Source organism: Neophocaena asiaeorientalis, unplaced genomic scaffold, assembly GCF_003031525.2.
Source record: "Neophocaena asiaeorientalis asiaeorientalis breed wild unplaced genomic scaffold, Neophocaena_asiaeorientalis_V1.1 scaffold225, whole genome shotgun sequence".
Taxonomy (NCBI): Eukaryota; Metazoa; Chordata; class Mammalia; order Artiodactyla; family Phocoenidae; genus Neophocaena; species Neophocaena asiaeorientalis.
The window spans coordinates 5820797-5842840 of record NW_020172364.1 but is presented as its reverse complement, the minus strand read 5'-3'; the positions used below and the strand labels follow the sequence as shown (position 1 = coordinate 5842840).

At 41.2% G+C, this 22044-nt stretch overlaps 1 protein-coding gene across 1 annotated transcript in view; it reads right to left on the bottom strand.

Annotated features, from left to right (window-relative positions):
• ST6GAL1 (ST6 beta-galactoside alpha-2,6-sialyltransferase 1) overlaps positions 1 to 22044 on the bottom strand; it is a 135413-nt gene that overhangs the window by 30772 nt on the left and 82597 nt on the right. Inside the window, exon 3 of the mRNA XM_024767128.1 lies at positions 9521 to 9656. The gene's annotated coding sequence lies outside the window, so the exon portion shown is untranslated. The remainder of the gene's footprint in view (positions 1 to 9520; positions 9657 to 22044) is intronic.

Sequence of the window (22044 nt, the reverse complement as noted above, 5' to 3'; positions counted from 1 at the left end):
GTCCCCAACCCCCGGGCCAAGGACTGCTACTAGGAACCGGCCACACAGCAGGAGGCGAGTGGCGGGCAAGCGAGCGAAACTTCATCTGCTGCTCCCCGTTGCTCCCCGTGGCTCGCATTACCGCCTGAACCAACCATCCCCCCACACCCCGCCCTCCCCCTCCCATCCATGGAAACATTGTCTTCCACGAAACCGGTCCCTGGTACCCAAAAGGTCAGGGACCACTGCTCTAAGGGCTCTGGTGCTAGACTCCTGCATGAGAAGAAAGCCAAGGGTCAGCTTCACAATATAACATTCAGGTTTAGGGAGTTCTGCATGAGTACTAGCAAGTGGCAGGAAACTGACTCACCTCACGGTGGAAGATGGGGACTCCTGATAAAATAGCAGATATGTGACCAATTAAGGAAATGAAAATAAAAATGCATTAAGCACACTAGAGGTTATTTCATTCAATTTCATCATAAGCTGGGGGCACTGTGATGTACAACTTCAGTGAGCACTGTGTTTATAATAGTCTAATATGAAGGGCATCTCCTGAGCTGTGCAGAAAGGCCCTGACCAATACCACCCATGAAGGTGCTATAATCTCGATTCTTATAGATAAGCCATCTGAGGCTCTGAGAAATTAAGAGAAATGCCTAGGATCACAGAGTTGAGTGAACGGTAGCACTGGGATTCAAATCCAAGTGCACTTGATTCCCTAATCCAAGACTCTTTCACTGTATCATGTACAGAACTGCTGAAAGTTCTGGAAAATGGATTTCACTAAGCAAATAGAGCCTGAACAGGCCCCTTTACATCTGGGTAAAGACCTACTTAGTTTTCCCAGAATTTATTGTGAAACTGAACAGAAAATGGAAGTACTTTGAACTCAAACAATGTCTGTATCTTCTGGAAAACATTAAATTCTTCCCTAAGTATCTAGGTTTATTTACCGTAATGAGTCTAAGCAATCACCCCCAGGGTTTTGCTAAGTGATTAGGAATCTATACAACAGTAATTAATACAACATTGTAAATCAACTATACTTCAATTAAAAAAAATTCAGGAAAATAAAAATCTGTAGCCCATATCAATGAAGCCTGCTCCTAAGGATATCAGGGATAAGGTGGTAGGAGTACTGAACTGGGTATCACAAAACCTGGCTTCTTGTCCCCATTCTTGGTGACCCTAGGCAAGCCTCTTAACCTCTCTGCACCTAAGCTTCTGTGTAGTAACCATCTCTGCCCTGTCTCATTCACTGAGTGCTGGGAAGACCAAACGAGAATGGTGTTCATGGGCTTTGAACTAGGTAAATGTAAAGGCACAGAAGGTTAGAGCAGCCCCTAGGCATGAGGGCCACGTTGAGGCAATGTGGGACAGCAAACGATGGTGGAGTGGAGCATTGGCCATGGCTCATCAACCTGAACTTCAGGTCGTTCATCAAGTATAACTAAAGTATAATTATAATTGAAGTATAGTGCAGTTATAATATTAGTTACAGGTGTGAAACTTAGTGATTTGATATTTTTATAGATTATGTACCACCATTACAATATTATTGACTATAATCTCTGTGCAGTACATTACATCCCTGTGACTTATTTATTTTATAACTGGTAATTTGTACCTCAAATATCCTTTACCTATTTCTCCCATCCCCTCCATTGCCCTTCCCTCTGGCAGTCACTAGATTGTTCTCTGTATCTGTGAGTCCATTTCAGTTTTGTTTGTTTGGTTTTTTAGATTCCACATATAAGTGAAAACATACAGTATTTGTCTTTCTCTGTCTGACTTATTTCACTTAGCAGAATACCCCTTAGGCCCATCCATATCTCAAAATGCAAGATTTCATTCTTTTTTATGGCTGAGTAATATTCATTGTGTGTGTATATGTATGTATATATCACATATTCTTTATCCATTCACTCAGGATGCTTCCATATCTTGGCAATTGCAAATTATAAATAATTCTTCAGTGAACATTGGAGTGCATAAATCTTTTGAATTAGTGTTTTTGTTTTCTAGGATAAATACCCAGGAGTGGAATTGCTGGATTGTATGGTGGCCCTATTTTTAATTTTTTTAAGAAAACTCCATACTGTTTTCTGTAGTGGATGCACAAATTTATATCCCCACCAACAGTGTACAAGGGTTTCCTTTTCTCCACATCCTTGCCAACACTTATTTCTTGTCCTTTTGATGATAGCCATTCTGACAGGTGTGATGTGCTATCTCTTTGTGGTTTTGATTTGCATTTCCCTGATGATTAGTGATCGTGAGTGCTTGTCTTCTTTGTCTGAGATTAACTGACCATATGTGCATGGATTTATTTCAGTCTCTCAATTCTGTTCCATTGATCTATGTGTCTGATTTTTTTTCTTTTGTTTTTTTGTTTTGTTTTTTTTTTTTTTTTTTTTTTTTGGCCAGTACCATACTGTTTTGATTACTGCAGCTTTGTGGTATAGTTGGAAGTCAGGGAGCCTACCACCTCTAGCTATATCCTTTCTCAAAATTGTTTTGGCTATTTGGATTCTTTTGTGGTTCAATACATATTTTAGGATTACTTGTCCTAGATATGTGAAAAATGTCATGGGTATTCTGATAAGGATTACATTGAATCTGTAGATTGCTTTGGGTAGCATGGACATTTTAACAATATTAATTCTCCTGATCCATGAGCAAGCACAGTATATCTTTCCATTTGTTTGTGTTCTCTTCAATTTCTTTTATCAATGTCATAATTTTCAGAGTATAGGTCTTCATCCTCTTGGTTAAATTTATTCCTAGGTATTTTATTCTTGTGATATGATTGTAAATGGGATTCTTTTCTTGATTTCTCTTTCTGATAAGTTATTATTGGTGTATAGAAATGCAAGAAATTTCTGTATATTAATTCTGTAGCCTGCAACTTTACTGAACTCATTGATTAGTTCTAAGTTTTTGGTGGCATCTTTAGGGTTTCCTATACATAAAATCATGTCACCTGCCAATAGTGATAGTTTTACTTCTTTCCCTCCAATTTAGATTCCTTTTATTTCTTTTCCTTTTCTGATTTCAGTGGCTAAGACTTCCAGTACTATGCTGAATAAAGGTGATGAGAGTGGGGATCACAGAGAAAATGCTTTCAGCTTTTCACTGTTGAGTATGATATTAGCTGTGGGTTTGTCATAAATGGCCTTTATCATAATAATAATTATTATTATAAATGGGATGTTCCCTCTATACCCACTTTGTTGAGAGTTTTTATCATGAATAGATGTTAAATTTTGTCAAATGCTTTTTTTTCTGCATCTATTGAGATGATCATGTGATTTTTAGCCTTCATTTTGTTCATGTGGTGTATCACATTGATTTGTGGATATTGAACCATCCTTGAATCCCTGGAGTAAATCTCACTAGATCATGATGTATGATTCTTCTAATGTATTGTTAAATTCGGCTTCTAATATTTTGAAGACTTTTGCATCTATGCATCAGGGATATTGGCCTGTAATTTTCTTTTTTTGTAGTGTCTTTTTTAGTTTGTGTATCAGGGTAAAGTTGGCCTCATAGAAGGAGTCTGGAAGTGTTCCCTCCTCTTCTATTTTTTTTTTTTTTTTGAATAGTTTGAGAAGGATAGGTATTAACTCTTCTTTAAATGTTTGGTAATTCCCCTGTGAAGCTGTCTGGTCCTGAACTTTTGTTTGTTGGGTTTTTTGTTTGTTTGTTTGATTGATTTCTGATTCAATTTCATTGCTAGAAATTTGAACTGTTCAGATTTTCTATTTCTTCCTGATTCGGTCTTGGAATACTATATGTTTCTAGGAATTTATACATCTCTTATAGGTTGTCCAATTTGTTGGTATATAATTGTTCAAAGTATTCTGATTGTTTATATTTGTGATATTGGTTGTAACTTGTCTATCATTTCTGATTTTATTCAATTGGGCCCTCTCTCTTTTTTTCTTAATAAGCCTAGCTCAAGTTTTGTCAATTATATTTATCTTTGCAAAGGACAAGCTCTTCATTTCATTGATCATTTCTATGATTTTTTAGTCTCTATTTATTTTTCCTCTGATCTTTATCATTTCCTTCCTTCTACTAACTTTGAGCTTTGTTTGTTCTTTTTTTTGTGATTCCTCTGGGTGTAAAATTAGGTTGTTTACTTCAGATGTTTCTTATTTCTTGAGGTATGCCTGTATCACTATAAACTTCTCTCTTAGAACTCCTTTTGCTGCATCCCATAGATTTTGGATTATTATGTTTCTATTGACACTCATCTCAAGGTACCTTTTTATATCTTCTTTGATTTCTTCATTGACCCATTGGTTTTTAGTAGCATGTTGTTCAGTCTTTACATATTTGTGTTTTTCCAGTCTTCTTCCTGCAATTGATTTCCAGTTTCATACCATTGTTTGAAAAGATGTTTGATATGATTTCAGTCTTCTTAAATTCATTGAAATTTGTCCTGTGGACTAGCATGTGATCTATCCTGGAGAATGTTCCATGTGCACTTTAAAAGAACGTGTATTCTACTGTTTTGGGATGGAATGTTCTATTGATATCTATTAAGTCCGTTTGGTCTAATGTGTTTTAAGGCCAATGTTTCTTTATTGATTTTCTATCTGGATAATCTATCCATTGATGTAAGTGGAGTATTAAAGCCCCCTACTATTACTGTGTTACCTTCAGTTTCTCCCTTTATGTTTACTGATATTTGCTTTAAGAATTTAGGTGTTCCTATCTTTACAAATGTTATGTCCTCTTCTTAGACTGACCCCTTTATCATTATGTAATGCCCTTCTATGTCTTTTGTTATAATTTTTGTTTTAAAGTCTATTTTGTCTGATATGAGTATTGTTACCCCAGATTTCTTTCCATTTCCTTTTGCATGGAATATCATTTTCCATTCTTTCATTTTCAGTCTGTTTGTCTTTAGCTCTGAAGTGAGTCTCTTGTAGGCAGCATATATATGTCTTTTTTTTTTAAATCCATTTGGCTTCCCTATGTTGTTGTTTTTTTGTTTTTTTGTTTTTTTTTGCAGTACACAGGCCTCTCACTGTTGTGGCCTCTCCCGTTGCGGAGTACAGGCTCCGGACGCACAGGCTCAGTGGCCATGGCTCACGGGCCCAGCCGCTCCGCGGCATGTGGGATCTTCCCGGATCGGGGCATGAACCCGCGTCCCCTGCATTGGCAGGTGGACTCTCAACCACTGCGCCACCAGGGGAGCCCCCTATGTCATTTGATTGAGGTATTTAGTCCATTTACATTTAAAGTGATTATTGATAGGTGTGTACTTATTTCCATTGTTACTGTTCCAAGTTGTTTTTGTAGTTCTTCTCTGTTCTTTTCTTCTTCTTTTAGTCTCTTCTCTTGTGGCTTGATGCTTTTCTTTTTTTTCCTCTCTTTTTTTTTTTCATGTGTGTGTGGTGTGTGTGTATGTGTGTGTATCTATTGTAAGTTTGGTTTTATGGTTACCATGAAGTTCACATATATTTATATACAGATACATAGATATAGATTTATTTTAATCTGGTAGTTGTTTAATTTTCAATATATTCTAAAAGCTCTATGTTTTTTACTGTCCAATATTTCATATTTTTGACGTCATATTTTACATCTTTTGTGTATCCCTTAACTATTATTGCAGTTACAGTTGATCTTACAAATTTTGTCTTTTAACCTTTATACTAGATTTTCAAGTAGTTGATCCATTGTCTTTTCTATATATTGCCTTTACCAGTGAGATTTTCTTCCTTCGTATATTTTTAAATTTCTTGCTATAACCTTACTTTTTCACTTAAAGAAGGTGTTCACTTAACATACCCTGTAAGGCCAGTTTAGTGGTGACCTCTTTTAGATTTCTGTTTGTCTGGGAAACTCTTTATCTCTTCTCCAATTCTGAATGACAACCTTGCTGGACAGAGTATCTTTGGTTGTAGGGTTTTTTCTTTCAGCACTTTACATATATGATGGCACTCCCTTCTAGCCTGCAAAGTTTCTGCTGAAAAATCAGTTGATAGTATTAAGGGGGTTCCCTTGTATGTTACTCTTCGTTTTCCTCTTGCTGCCTTCAAAATTCTGTCTTTAATTTTTCCCTTTTAATTATGACCTCTTGATATGTAACCTATAATGGAATAAAATCTGAAAAAAAATTAACTAAATCACTTTGCTATACACTTGATTTACAATATTGTATTAGTTTCAATTATATTTCAATTAAAAATTTTAAAAAGTAATAAATCTCTATTGCAGTGTGAAAAAATATATGTTGTGATATGGATCTTTTGGGGTTCATTTTGTTTGGGACTCTCTATGATTCCTGGACCTGGATATCTGTTCTTTCCCCAGGTTAGTAAAGTTTTCAGCCATTATTTCATCAAATATGTTTTTTCTTCCTACCCCTTTTTCCCTCTCTTATCCTTCTGGGACCCCTATAATGCAAATGTTAGTATGTTTGATGTTGCCCCAGAGCTCCAGTAAGCAATTCTCAATTTTTAAAATTCTTTTCTCTTTTTGATGCTCTGATTGGGTGATTTCCACTATTCTGTCTTCCAGGTCACTTACATGTTCTGTGTCACCTAATCTGTTGCTGATTCCCTCTAGTGTATTTTTTTTCACTTCAGTTATTGTATTCTTCATCTGTGACTGGTTATTTTTTATATTTTCTAATTCTTTGTTGAAGTTCTCATATTCCTCTATTCTCCTAAGTTTGGTGAGCATATTTATGACCCTTGCTTTGAACTCTGTATGGTGTATGAGGTAAATTACAATTACTATGTCAGTTTCATTGTTTGTTTGTTTGTTTGTTTTTTCTGGGGTTTTATCTTGTTTTTCATTTGGAACATATTACTCTGTCCCCAGGATGCACCAGCGGCCGCCATCTTGGGAAGTGCTGGAACTGCAGGGGCTAGAGTTACAGCCTGGTGTGGGCCAGGACTTCTCCCAGGGTGCACCAGGGGCTGCCACCTCGGCAAATGGGGGACAGTTGGAGGAGCCACGTACAGGCTGAGGGGTAGCCTGGGGTGTGCTGGTGTGGTCTTGGCTGGCTGGCTAGAATGTCAAGTGCTTTTCAATCCACTGCCTCTGCACTGGGACGGGGAGCAAGCAAGTTTGTGCACAAGCTCTTTAAGAGCACAGTCTCAGTTTCCTACAGCCCTCCAGCTTGCCCAGCCATAAGTTTGACTTCTTTCTGGTGCTGGTCCCCAGGGCTGGGGCCCCCAACGTGGGGCTTGAACCCTTTGCTCTTAGGAAGGACCTCCAAGTTTGTGATATCCTCTTCCTCTGTGGGTCACTTGCCAGAGGTGTGGGTCCTGACTGAATCACGTCTCTGCCCCCTCCTACCCATCTTGATGTGTTTTTTCTTTATATCCTTAGTTGTATAAGAGCTATTCTGCTAGTCTTCAGGTCGTTCTCAGAGAAAGTTGTAGTTTTGCTGTGTCTGTGGGAGGAGGTGAGCTCAGGGTCCTCCTACTCCACCATCTTGATCCCACCTCACTGAGACTCTAATTTAAGCACCAAACAGTGCTTCCTACCGCCACAGACCTCAGGAACCAGTGACTCTAGGGAGGATGGGTGCTTACCTTGGGCCACCGAAGTTTTGGAAGTGATGAAATGTACACAGAGGGAGAATTCAAACATGAGATCATGAAATGGGGCAGGCGCTTGTTGCATCATGAGAAAACTAAGCAATTCAATTTCCCCAGACACCCAACACGGCTAATCACAGGACACTAAGACAGCTGAGAGAAAACTAGAAAAGAAGGGAAAGTAGCATTTGAGAAGCGCCTACCATATGGTAGGCACTCTACCTGCTTTATCTCATTTAATTTTTACTATACCACTATGGGATAGGTATTAACAACCCCTCTTGAGAAAATGAGGAAACAGGCTTAGCGAGGATACAGGGCTTCTCTGAAGTCAATAGCTAATCAGTGCTAGAACTAGGATTCGAACCCAGGTCTATCTGACTAAAAGTCCATGGTCTTTGGACTGAAGAACAGGCATTGTGAAAAAGCACAGTGAATAGTCAGTGTTGAGCAACTAGGACTCAGAAATCAGGATCTCTAGTGACACAACTGCTGGAAAGTTACAGAATAAACACCCTCACTACCAGCACTGACACTGCTAAGGTGCACTGTTCTACCAGTCAGGCAACTCTTTCACAGCAATTAGGTTTATGAGACCCAGTACGACCCTGTGAGATGAGCAGAGAAAATTTTATTAGCTCCATTTACAACTGAAGAAACTACGGTTTTGTAAATACAGATAATTTTCAAAGCTGCATGAGTGATTTGGAAATGATGGAGCTGGGACTTAACTTTTATGTGTACGAGTGAAATAAGACAGGAGTTAGGGAGGTGGCGCCTGGTTCACTGTCTCACTGGGCTGAGGCTCAGAGGGGTTTGTGTTCGACTACCTGCCAGCACCTACTCTCCAAGGTTGAGTTTCCCAGGAAAGAGGAATTCCCCAAACCTTCAACCATAACACAGTCTTACAACTTTAAGAAAGCCTCAGCCTTCAAGGTCAGTGCTCTGTCGTGAGTGCCTCAGGGAACTCATGTGAAACCTCGTGTCAGGGCTCCCAATTCTCTTGACCACCACCCTCTGTTGAGGTTCCAAGTCTACCAGCTGGCTGGAGCTTCTGGTCATAGGCACTTAGAGCTTCACTTTCATCTCTCAAGCTGCTCTAGAGAGACAAGGACTTGAAGAAGTTTCATCTAAGCAGCCCAAACTGAAGGAAAGGAGTAGTAAATATTTCTCCCCAGATTCTTTGGGAAATCAGTCCAAGTTTTTAATTTCCCAATCACATCCCAGATTGCCTTCTTAAGCCTCTAGGACTCTGCACTGCTGTAATCTCTCCCCTTGTCCATTTGCCTGGCAACCAGACAGCATTACCTTTCTGCTTCTGGCCTCCTGTGGAGCCCACCTCCCCTTCTTGTTCTTGCTCCCTGCTGCTTGCCTCTAGTGTTTAGTAATGCTTGCTTTCATGCTGACCCCCTGCTAGAGGGAAACTCCTCCTGGCTCATTTCTGACACTCCAGTGCCCGGCACCATGCCTGGAACACAGTGGGTATTCAATAAAGGGTTCTTGAATTGATGGGACTGTATCAACGAACACTTACGAGCCCACCAGGCTTCTAGAAGAATAAGTAACAACTCGCATTATCACATACAGAGAACAAGCCAACACTGAACCAACAGAAAGAAAAATCCCAGCCAAAGTAGGGCTCCCACCCTAGGCTACTCATCACTAGATGCCCAGTAGCAAATGCAGGGCTTGGCCATAGTAGGTGCTTTAAAAAGGTAGACTGAATTACAGAATAACTTTAAATCTTATATTTATAGTTTATAGAAATAGGCAAAATAGGCAAATCACTTATCTCCACCCCTCATTGACTAAGGACTAAAAAAAAAAGAAGAAGAAAACAGCAAAGCTGTAGCCAGACCTTCAGCCCCTCCGTGGCTCCTCACCAGCGCACTCTGCCATGCCGATCGATCCCAAATAGAAAATGGGCCCCGGTGCTGCCTCTATAACCCACGCCTCCAGGTGTTCCTTACCTGCTTCTGGCTAATCCCCCTGGGGCTGCAGGCCCTCCAGGTCCTCAGGAACCAGCACTATTCCCCATGGGAGGAATGTTTGCTTTATTGGGTCTGGAGGCCAAGGCTCATTTTTTTCAGGATGATCAAAAAGCATCTACAAAGGAGAAAAAAAAAAAAAAAAAGATGAGTTAAGTGCCGTTTTCCAGCAGGGGCAGAGTTAAAGATTAACAAGATAGACAGGGACGTCTGCTACACTCCAGTGCGGGCCCTGGAAGCCCCAAGGGCTCAGAAAAAGAGAGACAAAAGCCAATTACAGGTGCAGTGCTCTGGGTCCATAAACAGCACAGAGAGCCTAGAAATAGTCCGATACTACATGAGAACATAAGCAAGCACCACAGACCAACCTGGGAAGAAAGGGTTGTTTAGTCACTGGTTTGAGCATAACATAAACAGCAATTTGGGAAAGAGAGGATTCAGTTCATCCCCAAATGACCTCTAAACAAACTTTTAAAAAATTATTTTCAAAGAATATTTAATGATACATGAAAATTCTATCAGTATAATGTTAACTGAAACTCAGAAAAAATACATTTTTTAGAATTCACATGTGAGAAAGAGAAAGGACAAAAAAAAAAAAAAAACCACCCTGGATGGTAGAATAAGGAGTAATGAGGGTTTTCATTTTTTATAATTTTTTTGTATATTCCAAAATTTCTAAAGTGTACACATGTTAGTCTTAGAGTTGGAAAAACTTATAAAAATATAATTTTTAAAAGCTAAAAATAGAACTCTATATTTGTTAGCTCTCTTCTTTCTGATGGAATGTAGAAAAATAACAAAGGAAAAGTTTAATAGTCAGTTGCATGAAAATTCCAACTTGTATACAATAAAAAATACTGTAGTAAAAAGGAAGATAAACTCAAGGTGTGCAAAGGGTTCAAACAGTAAAAGCCTCTACAAATGAACAGGCAATCAACAGGAACAGACAAATCACAAAACAGAGAATACAATTAATGAGCATATGGAATTATGATTACTCTTGAGAGAAACTCAAAAGAGCCAACTGAACATTAAGATACTAGTTTGTAAAATTAACATTAACCAGCAGTTCTCAAAATGATTAATACTCATTGCCAGGCAGATTGTAATGAAGTTGGTATATTTCAAGACAGCAGTAGAAATTAACTTTTTTAGAAAGTATTCATGCCATAGAATTAAGAGCTCATGACTATGAACCAAGTTATTGTACTTCCAGGAAAAAAAAAAAACTGAATAAATAATTCAAAGGGAAAAAAGGTTATATATTTCAGTTTCCCCATATATAAAATAATTCCCTACCTTACATGGCTGTGGTGAGAACTGGAAGAAGATTCATGAAGTAAAGAATGAGTTTTATAAAGCAATATGCATGTGCAAAAAGAAAAATAGCTTTCAGTTTCAAAATGATTTATAATGGTGAAAAATCTACGGTTAAGGGACTTCCCTGGCAGTCCCGTGGTCAGACAGAACTTCACCCTCCAATGCAGGGGGTGCAGGTTCAATCCCTGGTCAGGGAGCTAAGATCCCGCATGCCTCATGGCCAAAAAACTAAAACATAAAACAGATGCAATATTATAACCAATTCAATATCCCCAACAGTTTTGGCTAAATTACTCAACATAAAGAAAGTCAAACTGAAAGATGAGAATTTATCTCTTCTCAGTTTGCTCATCACCTGTTTTCAGGTCTCAGCCATGTACATTTTTTCTAGATATTTGGACATGCAAAACTTTTAGTCACAATGTGACTAAATATGTACAGGTAACATTCTGTGTTTCACTTTTTTGTTATGATATTTTAAGCATTTTATTTCATGTTACTACTTAAATTCACACAGCATTGTGTACATATTCTATCTGGTGGATGTAGCATATTATTTCCCTACTGCTGGAAGCTTAATTATTAACCTTTTATCCTTTTGAATTATTTATTCAGTTTTATTTCCTGGAAGTACAATAACTTGGTTCATAGTCATGAGCTCTTAATTCTATGGCATGATTACTTTCTTAAAAAGTTAAATTAATTTCTACTCCCCGCCTAGCAGCAGCCTCCTGGTAAAGTCCAAAAAAAAAAAAAAAAAAAAATGTCTCTGAAAGCTATCCCTCTTTTCATGTCATGTAACTTTCCTTTGAGGCAGGGGGTTTGTGATTATGCAAGCAGGGTTACCATTTGTCTCCTCCTACCAAAAATGTAAACTCTGTAAGTACTGGCCTTTCTTCACTACTACCCTCAGTGCCTAGATGCATGTCTGGCATATGGTAGGTACTCAATAGCTATTGGTTGAATGAATGAATGAATGAGGGAAGTGTTGCCAGCCCTTAAGAGGTCTATGCTTACCTCAGGCACCATTGATGGACAGGGTTCTTTCTCAGCAGCCTCACTGAGAACACTTTGGATGCCGCCTCTTGCCTGTATATGCTGCTTCACTGCCATTCCCTCAATGCATGAGCTGCTGGGGCATGAGACTTTTATTTGGGTTCAGTGCACAGACATCAGAGGAGTGCAGCAAACCCGTATCTTCCTCCCACACATCGCATCTGCTCGGAACAACTTGCCCTCTAAGGAGATTTAAAATCACTCCCCACTGTTGATTTCCAAAAATCAACCAATTGAAACAAGTGGTATAACTGTTGATCTACATCTGTTGTAGATGAGGAGGGCCTTCCAAAAATAGTCACCGCTGCTCATGAGATAGTAGCAGTGGTGATGTTCAACCAGCTACACAAGTGGTAACAGAATCCTCAACTCTCTGGGGGAGAAACTTTAGCACTCACGACAACAACAGCTACCAAGTATTTAATACTAGCTATGTTCAAAGCACTGACTATAGCTTAGGGGTTAAGAGTAAGAACTCTGGAATTAGACTGAGCTGGGCAAGAGTCCAAACTCTGCCTTTCCCCAGTTACATGACTTTGGACAAGCTACTCAACCCCCTAGGACTCAGCTTCTTTATCTGTAAAATGGGAATAATAATAACAGAGCCCATCTCGTGGGATTATTTAAATAATCAAGTTAGATAATACACCCAAAGGGATTGCAATAGGAACTGTGACAAAAATCATCCACGTCACTTCATTTACCCCTCCCCATCCACTACTGTGTGGATACCACTACTATCCCCATTTTTACAAATGGGAGACTGAGGCAGGTGTGATGGGCAATTTGCCCAGAGTAACTCACTCGTGACACAGCAAATGTCCCATGCTCTTTCATGCCTTTGTAGTCCTGCACATAGAATACCTTCTGCTTGAAATGTCCTTTCCTGCCCTGTTCACACAGGGCCATGACCACTCAGCCTCCTATACCAGCTCAAGTGCCCCTGGACTCTGAATCCTTTCTTGACCCCCACGGAGATCGTCACAGCTCCGCTGTGCCTGTGCTGGCTCTCATCAGACCACATGACACTTACTCATTTGCAGGTCTGTCCCAACCTTTAAGATTTATCTCTGGTCCCCTGCATCAAGCCAGGCTCTGTGCCCTAACTGGGAAGTGCTCGGTCATGTTTGAACGAAAGAATGAGGATAGCTCGGACACCACTCCTCCCGTTCCCCACGTCCTTCAGTTGTTAGAATCACCCCCACCACCTACCCACCCATCACCTTCAATTGCCGGAGTCCCCTTTACAGCACTGCCGTGGCAGGTATTCATTCCATCTGGTGAGTACACTGAGTGACAGGAAATTCACCACCTCCCCAGGTTGCACATGGCGATGTGAGCAGCTCTGCCTCTCAGAAAGGTCTTAAAATGAAAAGAAATCAACCTCCCTGTAAAAATAAACCCAGCAGTTTAAGCTCAGCTCTCTGGAGCCATATAGACTCAGAATGAAAACCAGTAACACTTGCTGAGCCTGTGCTCAGCCCATGCTCAGTGCTGGGAACTCCACGTGCACCCACTCATTTCATCCTTGTGGCAACCCTGTGCAGACCACCTTGCTGCTGTATCTTCTCCTCCACCCAGGACAATCTTCCTCATTCCTTGAATATGTTAGCTCCTGGCTCACCAGAATTCTCGCCACCACTATTTCTGTCGTAACTCTTGGTGGCATTAACAATCACTTATAGTATTATCCTAGTCAACTCCAATGACTGTGACATCAGCAACTCACCCCCAAGGTCATAGCTTTGGTCTTGTCATTTCCAAAAAATATACTCCCTTCATCAAGGGATGCCTCGATTTCAGGCGTCCTTCTCTAATCACCACTCCTATCTCTGCAGCTTAGTCCAACCAGTACCCAACTCTTAACAATCTTCCGTGTTTGATCCTACTACCTTCCCGCTGTCTCTCACTTCCTCCCTGTCACCCTTTCCCTTCCTATCCAGCTTAAATTCCACGGTCAGTCATTCAGCTGACCTCTCTCATCACACATGTGTGGATAAACCCCAATCCTGGTTAAATCCAACTCTCTGTCCTACTCCACACCTGCAAGCAGGCAGCTGAACATGGCTAGAGAAAATCATGCAACGATGCTTAATGATGTCACTTCAAGTTCATGATCACTAACTGCAAATCGCTCCTTAATGCTCCACAGCAACGATATGCTACTTTTCCAGTCAATTCATCTGCCACTGTCCTAGAGGACTGTATGACTTCCTCCCCACTAAAAACTCCTCTTATCCTCACCCTCGCCTGATGAACTTGCTACTCGCTCATAGAAAAAAAGGAAGCTACCAGAGTAGAACTTCCACGCGCATGCTTTTGTACCACCGCTACTCACCTTACCTGCACTTATGCCCAAATGATCTCATTACTATCAATTAATTGGCTGCATCCAACACTTGCAATATCCAACATTTTCCCATAAATCCTATACACTCTTGTCTACTTAAGGACATTCTTAAAAATCCCCCTTTTTTCTTCTGCATCAATAGGTATCTTTCTCTCAAAGATCATGCTCATTAGCATATAGGTATGCTATTATTTCTCCTATCTTTAAAAAAAAAAAAAAAACACTCTCCTGATTGAGGCAGCCACCACATGACCCAGATCAGTCTCAGCATCACTAACAATGGGACACCTAGACAGTTTTTGCCTTCTGAAGTGAGACAGTATGAAGCACATAGCACCACGAATGAAAAATTCTTGCCCCAAATGTTTAATCTGTAAGTGATCAAGCCTTCATATGCAATTCCAGTTTTTCGGAAATACAAGAGAAAGAAGAACAAGTTAAGAGACACCCTAATTTACCAGATATATCCAGAAAGCAGGACGTTCTACAGAACGATCGAACTAGTTTCATCAACAAGTCAATGAGCACAAAAAACAAATGACTTAAAAAACACACAAAAAACACAGCAATCACATGCAGTCTGCAGACCTTTGGTTTGAACAGAACAACACTGGGGAGAAATGGGGGTATCTGAACACAGACTGGGTACTATATATGATATTAAGAAATCACTGTTAATTGTGTTAGGTTTAATAATAGTATTATTATATTATGATTATATATGTGGTCATGTTAGAAAAAAAGTCCTACGCATTTGAATTTAAAGTAAATTTCATCTTTACTTTAAAAATTTACTTTAAAATTTACTTTTTTACTTTAAAAATTTACTTTACTTTAAAAATTTACTTTAAAAATACTTTAGCCAAAAATAAAGCAAATATGAAAAAAAAGCAGCAGCATTTTTTTCAAATATATTCAAATTAAGCCATGTAAGGAACGAGAGTGATTTGCAGACTCTTCTTGACAATATCATTTGGGATTAGGGAGCGTTTGAAAGAGTGTGAAGAAAAATCTTACGTCGACAATGTTTTCGTGTTACTGAAGGAATTAACTGAAAAAAATACATGACATTACAAAAGTCACATATTTAGCCATTACCTGAGGTCTAAAGAAACTCCATTTCCCTGTCCCTCCAACAAAACCTCTTGACCTCATTTCACTTCCCCTGCCCTTTTTCTTCCCTTTACAGTAAAACTCCTTGAAAGAACTATCTGTAGTCACTGTTTCCAATTTCCCTCTTCCCATTCTCCCTTGAACCAACTCCATCAAACCTCCCTCATCTCGATGAGACTGCTCTTGTCATGTCCCCAAAGACCTCCGTGACCTCCATGCTACCAATCAAATGGTCAGGGCTAAGTCTTTTTCTTACTCAGCCCATCAGCCGTACTTTACACAGTTGGCCGCTTCCCCCTTCTGGCTTCCAAAACCCACACCCTTTTGGTTTTTCTCCACTCACTGGTCACTCCTCCTCAACTGTCTCTGACGCTGGTTCCTCCACATCTCCCCTACCTCTACACACCCAAGTGCCCCAGGTTCTGGACTTTGTTCTAGCGACACTTGCTTTCTACTGGATGCGGGCACCTTGTGATCTGTTCCCCCTCTACTCAGCCTGTAGTTTGCAGTCAAAACACGTTTGTTGACGTGCACTAAAATGAGTTCGGAAGCAGTTTCTGTTGCTGAGTTTCTACAGAAAGGAAGTCCCTAATAATTAAAAACAAAAGCAAAATAGTAGGGCTGGGGTTGGGAGACAGTAGAATAAAACACTGTGTTCACTTCACTATTTAGACTATCCTCTATAATCTGTAGAGGGGAGGCAGCACTGCAGAGAACAATGCTGATCAGATGTAGAGCACATTATTAAAATTACTTGCTAAGATGCAGATTCCTGAATTCTACCTCAGTCATTCTGTTCCAAGTGGTCCGGGATGGGGCTCGGAAACCCGCATTTAGCAAGCACCCCCAAGTGATTCTGACGCAATCAGAAGTGCTAGTCTGAGAAAGCTTTATCTAGATCCAGGATGGGAAAAGCATAGAAATTGAGTGTAATCAACTTTTATAGTAATTGGAAAGAGTAGTTTCATACCTGATGGGTCTAATAACTTTAAAAATATGGCTTGTATTTTAAATGTCTTTTTCATTTCATTATTCTAATAACTCCCTTTTATTGTATTTTTAAAATTATGGATGCGTGAGAGGTTGGGGAAGAAACCCAGTCCTTTACCAGCAATAGTTTGAGAAGCTCAAGCTTTGGAGAAAGACCTCGGGCTCTGGCATCTCAAAAGCCCAGAGTCAAATCCTGGCTTTCCTATCTGTCAGTTGCATGTCAGACCCGTTCGGTCAACTTCTGTGAGCCTGTGTCTTCATCTGGGAAGTATGGATAATAATACTTTAAAATTTGCTCCTGCAGGGTTGTGCCAACAATTTACTGATAGACTTTATCACTTTGTTCTGGCTAAGAATTATTGTACCTTTACCACGTGCTGAGTATTTTACAAACGGTAAATTTCCTGTAATTGGGTAAAACTCATTTAATCCTTGCGGCAACAATAGTGCTTGAGGTGGGTGCCACTGGCTCACCTCCCAGGGACTCCGGCAGAGCTGGTCCAGGCTGCCGTCAGAAACAGCCTAACAGCTCCTGGCCACCTACCAGTGGGAGCCGGCATAGGTCAAAACATTAGTAGTTGTATCAAAACATTTCTGACAAGTCCCAGTTTTACTCGAAAGGACAGAAAAAGTCAGATAAGCAACGGAAACCAATCTGTAGTTGGTGAATCTGAGGAGGGAGTGAAAGGAAACCATGAGAGACTTTGCCAGGTGCCTGAGTGGCCACGTTGACAAGTGTTTACCTGAGGACCAGCCCCGCTGCCAGGCTAATGGGAGGGAGGGGGAAATCCTGCCAGATCAGAGCCCTGAAGACAAAGGGGCCTTCATTCCTGCCTGCCCCAGCTGTTCCAGACCCAGGCTGCAAAAAAAAAACACGGTCTCTTAACAGAGATTAGATCTTTTACCCAGCCAGGCAGGCACTGAAGGAGAAGACTGTGAAACGGCCGAGTACATTTCCCTGAGGTTATCTAAAAACGTGGAGAACAGAACTTTTTCTGTGCGGGATGTTGAGTCCCAACCGCAGACAGGGCAGCTGCTCCATGGTCCTGGATCAGAGCCAGCCACTCAGAACAGGTAGGGAGAGCTCTGGACTCAGGACTAAGGGAGCCAGGGCAAAGAAAAACCACAGGCCATTGGCTTGTGCTTTGTCTTCAACCTTGCGCCTTTTAGCGGACACGTACTTGTAGCGATTTTTGCCTTCCAATTTGACAGGTGCCTGGCGGAAAGCAGGCACTTCACACCCCATCAGCTCCCTTTCTGTATCATGCCCACTCTACCCAGTACAAGCAGTAGAAGCCCCAGCCCCAGCAGGCATGCCCCCAGTCTTACCAACTAAGACCACTCTGCTCCACTCCAACAGTCAGGGGTAAGCCGAGGAGGAAGGAACAGAAAACAGAAAAGGGCCCATAATGAGGGCTGAATAAACACCATGCTCCTCCCAAGCAATAGACCCACCCACCTCTCTCCTCCACACCCCACAGAGATGTAGAGAGAAAAGAAAATAGGCCTCTTTCCTCCTCAGAAAGAACTGTTTCACCTCTTCCTAATCTTGGGGAAAAAAATGACATTTGTATTATGGAAGTTTTTACACATACAAAAAGGTACAGAGGGCTTCTCTGGTGGCACAGTGGTTGGGTATCCTCCTGCCAACGCAGGGGACACAGGTTCGAGCCCTGGTCTGGGAAGATCCCACATGCTGCGGAGCAACTAGGCTCACGAGCCACAACTACTGAGCCTGCGCTCTAGAGCCCACGAGCCACAACTACTGAGCCTACGTGTCACAACTACTGACGTCCACCCGCCTAGAGTCTGTGCTCCGCAGCAAGAGAAGCCACCGCAGTGAGAAGGCCGTGCACCGCAACCAAGAGTAGCCCCCTCTTGCCGCAACTAGAGAAAGCCCGCACACAGCAACGAAGACCCAACCCAGCCAAAAATTAAAAACAAAATAAAAAAATGAAAAGGTACAGAGAATAGCACAATGAACCTCCATGTTTTCATAACCCAGCTCCAAATATTATCAACATTTTGCTAATCTCATTTCATTGATCCCGCACCCCCCTGTCTTTCTTGGAATAATTTAAAGCAAACACCAGACTTCACGTCAGTTACCCCACGCCCAGCTCTTCCCGACTGGCGTGCCATGAGAAAATTAAGCCTTAATGTCCTAAGACATCCATTTATGTAATGAATTAACTTACCTCCCTGGTATCTAGAACAGTATTAGCTATGCACCATCCTTGGGAAAACTGAGAACATAGGCCCTCAAAATCATTTTCTGCAGAACTGAATTCTCTATAATAGTACTCCCCCCCAGCTCCCACATGTTGGGTTCTGCCAGAGGATACATGAGAATACATACACACAAACACACGCACTCACATACATGACCATGATGCCATTATCACCCAATAACCACGCCACTTTCAAATTTTTACCAATTCTCTCAAAAATGTCTTTTACACTAAATTCCTTGAATGAGGACCCAAACAAGGTAGGCACATTTTGTCTGGACGATATGCCACTCTCAACTCTCTTTTAATCTATAACAATTCCCCACTCCCTTATTTTTCTTTTTCATGATATTAAATTTGTTGAAAAAACTAAGTCATTTGTCCTATGTAATGTGCCACGTACTGAATCTGGCTGACGACTTCCTCAAGGTATTAACATACTCCCCTTTGCTCTGTTTCCTGTGAACTTAGCGTTCCATTTCAAGGCTTCTTGAGATTCAGTGGTTTCAAGTTCAGTGGTTCTCCCAATGTTTGTATATCTAAGAGGAGCTAAGCCTTGGTCATCTAAGGAAGTTTGGGGTGGGGAAGTGAACAGGGAGGCCTCCATGTTGCAGTGGCCCCAGAGCTTATAAGAACAACATACTCTGATACTCATAATAGGTTCATTCATCCAGCAAATGCTTATTTTCTACGGTGAGCCAAAGTGGAGATGCAGAAAAAGTTTCGACAGTGCAGAAACCAGCCAGAAATCTAACACCCCCCAGAATATACCTTCCAGTGAGAGGGTAAGTGAAGAGGAAAACAAAATAAACACATATGTAGTGTTTGTAAGGGGATAATTGCTACCCAGAAAATTAAAGCAGGGTAGATGGAGAGGGACAGCGGGGCTGAGGGTATGCATTTTAAATTACATGTTCAGAGAAAGCCTCACTGAGAAGGCATTTGAGCAAACATTAGAGGGAGGTGAAGGAGGGCTCATGCAGATTTTTGAGGGAAGAGAGTTCCAGGTGGAGGGAACAGCAAAATCCCTAGGCAGAGGCATGCCTGACCTGCTTGAAGAACAGAACAGAGGCCTGGAGGACAGAGGTGGAGGAGGAGAGCAGCGTAAGAGGAGAACAGGGAAGTACTAAGTACAGAGCACGGAGGGTCTTCGACTGGTGTGAGAACTCTAGCTCTCACTCTAAAGAAGATTTGGCTGACTTATGTTTGAAAGGGATCATTCTGGCTGCTACACTGAGAATCAACTGTGGTAGGTGGCAGGTTGGGGAAGGTTAAAGAAAGAAAGACCTTTCGAGAGGCTATTGTAACAATTCAGGTGAGGAAGGCCCAGGATCCCGTTTACTGAGCTCTTACTGGGTGCCAGCATTTTATGTTACCATATTTAATTCTTACCACCACCCAGTGGGGTGGGGTATTAATGATCCTCTTTTATGAGTGAAGAAACTGAGGCTCAGAGAGTTGAAGCCATATGCTTAAGATATTACAAATGGTCGAAACTGGGATGCAAGCCAGACTGTTCTAACTTGCAAGCCTGGTCCAGCTTTCCAACATATATCTCTCTACTCAGGGCCCCTGAAATGGCCCCTGAGCGCCTCTCTGCTTTACCAGGCCAACTAGAGTTGCCAGTGACCATCTTGGACCTTCTGGTGACATCGCTTTATATATATAAGATGTTATGGAAAAACCTGAACGAACTTTTTAGCCAACCCATACTTTTCCCCGATGCCCACCTCCTTAACCTCTCAGTGTGCAAACTTCACCCTCATCTGTACTTTAGGACCCAAACTTTCTGTCCCTAGACTAGAAACCTTGACACCATATTGCCCTTGGCTAACCATAGTACCTCCAAGAAGAAGCAGTCTGTGTGTCCTGGCCTCCAAAAACCTCCCTGTAGGGGCTTCCCTGGCGGCGCAGTGGTTGAGTCCCCAAAAAAAAAAAAAAAAAAAAAAAAACCTCCCTGTAATGGGTTCCCGTTTCTTTATGACCACGAACTCTTAATTTGTGTCTCCTGAGTTGCCACTTAATTCTGCAATGACTCCTCTTCCTGTTTCCTCATGTCAGTGAAGAAACACTGGCCGCCTGACAGAAGATGTGCTCTCTGCCATATAGAGTTGCTGCTGAAAGTGGTGGTCCAGCCGGGCATTATATTTTTCAGCAAGTATGCATACACACACACCCTGCATCTAAGTGGAACTGGGACTGTTTGACTAGTTATCAGCAATAAAGTGTGAGCAAAAATAACATGTCACTTCTGGGCAAGGTAAGAAGTGAGTTAATTTGTTGTGAGTTTATTTGTTTACTGTAACTAAATGAACTACTAAGTAGAGACTTTATTTCTACTGGTCTAAGTAGAATTCTGAGAATTCATCAGAATTTTCAGTATAGATTTTTCACCATCCACACAGTTCTCTCTTCATCCCAGCATGACGTTAGCACAGTGAAATAACAGAAGTGCCCCTTAATTTAGCCAAAGCCAGCGGTTCCTAAATTCTTCCACATCTAGTACATCTTGTATTTGTTTCCCCCTGCTATGATCCCCAAGTTTTGAAAGTGCTGTCAGCCAAATTTAAGTAATAATCTGAGTTCTCGTTTGTTATCAAATGGACAAGGATGTTGCTGCCAATAAGAGGTTCTGACCAGCATGAGATTCTCGTTGTTATCACAATCAGGTGATACAAGTTCAGCCTTAATACAAAGAAACGTGATGATTTCCTTGGCCTGTGCAGGTTTGTTGGGATAAATGTGCTTCTCCTGTCTGGCTTTCTGAAATCCTGAAAGTGTCTGGTGGGTCTCTGGAAACCCTGGGCAAGGAATTCTGGTTTGACCATGGCCTGAAACTTACCCCAATAAAATTAGAACCTTCTGATCCCAGCTGGCCTCCTAACAAACAGGTTCTACTGGTTGGCTAGATATGGAAGGATGCTTTAAAAAAAAAAAAAAAAAAACCCACAAAATCTTGATAACAAGAGTCTGATGACCTACATCTCTCTCTTCAAACCCCAGTTTAACTATCTTTAGTGAGAACAATGATTCTGCTAATGTTGTCTTAAACGTATTTTCCTCCAGAAACTCCTCAGCTGGGTATTGTGTCAGGGGCTGTTTGTTATTTCCTTCGGTGTAGTTTTACCTGTTGGGCAGGAGGAAGTCAGGGCCAGAGTTCCTTAACATTTCCTAAATACCAGTATCACTGAAGTGATTGGCCTCTCCTTAAGGTCACCAAGGTGACAACAATTTACCCCTCTCACCTTAGCAAATTGATTTCTTTCCTAGAACCACTCCAAGGCCAAATAGGCCACATGCAAAGAGAAAAGGGAAGAGAATATAGAAGAGAAAGAGTTTAAGCAAGTCTGTCCTCAGAGGTGCTCCCCACCCCTAGTCCCATAGCCATGAAGTTCAGTGTGAGTGAAGGAAACCACTTAAATCAGTGCTTCTCCATCTTGCCT